The 2,217-nt window shown below is 38.6% G+C and overlaps 1 non-coding gene across 1 annotated transcript; it reads right to left on the bottom strand.

Annotated features, from left to right (window-relative positions):
• Nucleotides 1-922: 922 nt before the first annotated feature.
• Nucleotides 923-1,041, bottom strand: LOC145416187 (5S ribosomal RNA). The gene has a single exon (XR_013900231.1). It is a non-coding gene; the product is annotated as a 5S ribosomal RNA (ribosomal RNA).
• Between the last annotated feature and the right edge of the window lie 1,176 nt (nt 1,042-2,217).

The following is a 2,217-nucleotide window of genomic DNA, read 5'->3' as shown; positions in this document are numbered from 1 at the left end:
ATTATAGATATAGATGATATTACAATATCAACATTTTTATGATAATGCACAGATGCAGTGATAGACATAATGGTAACAGAAAAAAGGTATGATGTGTCAGTAAGAGAAAAAAAATCAACTTTTGTGTTTAGAATAAATATCCCGACAAATGAAACCATTGCTGTCTCAGCCACTCATCTTAGCTGGGGGTTATTCTCTAAGGAAAGATGTAGACGAAGTAAAAATTGATTGTCGGTCGAACTTGCCTTCAGGGAGAGAGGGACTGACCTATTCAAGAATCACTGAGGGGGTCACGCACCCCAACTATTACATTACGGATGAGAATCTATTGTAGAACATGTAATAAGATATCAAAGGCATAACTGCCATTTTTGTTCACAATTCACGGGAATCTGTAATTTGCTGAAGAGGGTTGACCAAGCTAAAAAATCATGGTTGGACAACTGTAAATAGTGGAAGACCTTCCCAGTAACCAAACTAACTCGTCTCAGAAATGTCATTCAAATATTTCTCCCCCGCCCACTTTTTTTTTTTTTTTTTTTTTTAAGGGAGTTGACCACCCCAAGAATCATGGAGGGGGGAGTACTGCTCCTAAAGTATCAATGTGCAGTTCTTCCTGTGAAAAGACAACATGCAAACTGCATACCTAATCCGGTTATATGTGTGGCGATGTCGTTGAAGTCCATGTGCTCACTTTCCTGTATTTCTGATTGTTTATATTTCTGAAAGGGGGTTGACCCTCCAAGAATCACTGGGGTTCACGCTCTCCAAATATCGCATTACGGATGATAGTCCAATGTTCACATTCATTTCATTCACTGCCAGACGCCATGTATCCCAAACGGGTGGCCAAGGGCTTAGAGTTAATTGTTTTACAGGGAGAGGCACTAATCCTCCACCAACCCCACTTGACACGTAGGGATGCCAACAGCATTTGGTGTTCCCAGGCGGTCACCCATCCAAGTACTAACCAGACCCAACGTTGCTTAACTTCGCTGATCAGATGGGAAGCGGTGTACTCAACGTGGTATGGCCGTCCAATGTACAACATGTAATAATATATCAGAGCCACAGCTGCCGCCCTCCTTTAACTATTTCTGAGAATTTTTGATTTGGTTAGGGAGGCTGAACCGCCTGTAAATCATGACTTTTTATTTATTTTTTTTTTTTTTGTGTAAAAACTTCCAGGGAACCCAACGAACTCAGCTGGGAATTTTTCACTCAGTTGGATGGAAAGGATTAAAGCGCACACACACACACACACACACACACACACACACACACACACACACACACACACACACACACTACTTACTAAAAACTCTTCTTCTGCTACAGAGGATAACTCTTATTGTACCCACGATATTCCCGCGTTACCGTTAATGTGCAGGGTTTTATTATCACCAGATTCAGACAAATAAACTGCATACACCGTTGCCGTGTTCTGGGTAAATGGATTGGCTTTAACATGACAGCGGCTGCGGGGAATCTCTAACAAACTTCCACATGCCTCTTTCCCTGCTCATTACGTCCAGAAGAAGCCGAAAGTATAAACAGGTAGGCAGGCACTTAGAAATAAAAAACGCATCTGTTCAGCACCTCATGCCTTTATTATACACTGCTGGTACAAAATACGTTACTGTGGGTCAGAGTGAGTTGAAACCTCCACAGTAAGTATGTCAAAGTCCATGGGGTAAGAGAAAATTGGGAACTATTAAAATAATCACAAGCCATAATATATCTGCCTTAGCTTGACTTAAAATCATAACTTCAAGAAAATATTCTACTATATCTATATCTATCTATCTATCTGTCTATCAATATCTACATCTATATCTGTATCTATCTGTCTATCTATATATATATATCTGTCTGTGTATCTATCTATCTGTCTATCTATCTATCTACAGTATATATATATATATATATATATATATATATATATATATATATATATATATATATATATATATATATATTTTCTCGGAGAATATGTGAAATCATTTCACCCATAGCACTAGTTGTATAGCTGTAATAACTCTCTCAGGATATCATCTGACGTCCCTTCCCTAACCCCATCACTGGTCCAGCTCATCACACTCTTTCATTCTCCTTCACCCCATTTTCCGACTGTCTCATGACATTCTCATGCCTAGAATATATTTACAAAATAAAAGAAACTGTACTGCCCAAAAATAAATAATTTATAACCCATAT

Source organism: Coenobita brevimanus, chromosome 104 (assembly GCF_032717465.1).
Source record: "Coenobita brevimanus isolate Jiangsu-jjx chromosome 104, ASM3271746v2, whole genome shotgun sequence".
Taxonomy (NCBI): domain Eukaryota; kingdom Metazoa; phylum Arthropoda; class Malacostraca; order Decapoda; family Coenobitidae; genus Coenobita; species Coenobita brevimanus.
The sequence above is the reverse complement of the archived record's forward strand: the minus strand, read 5'-3'. Positions and strand labels throughout refer to the sequence as shown.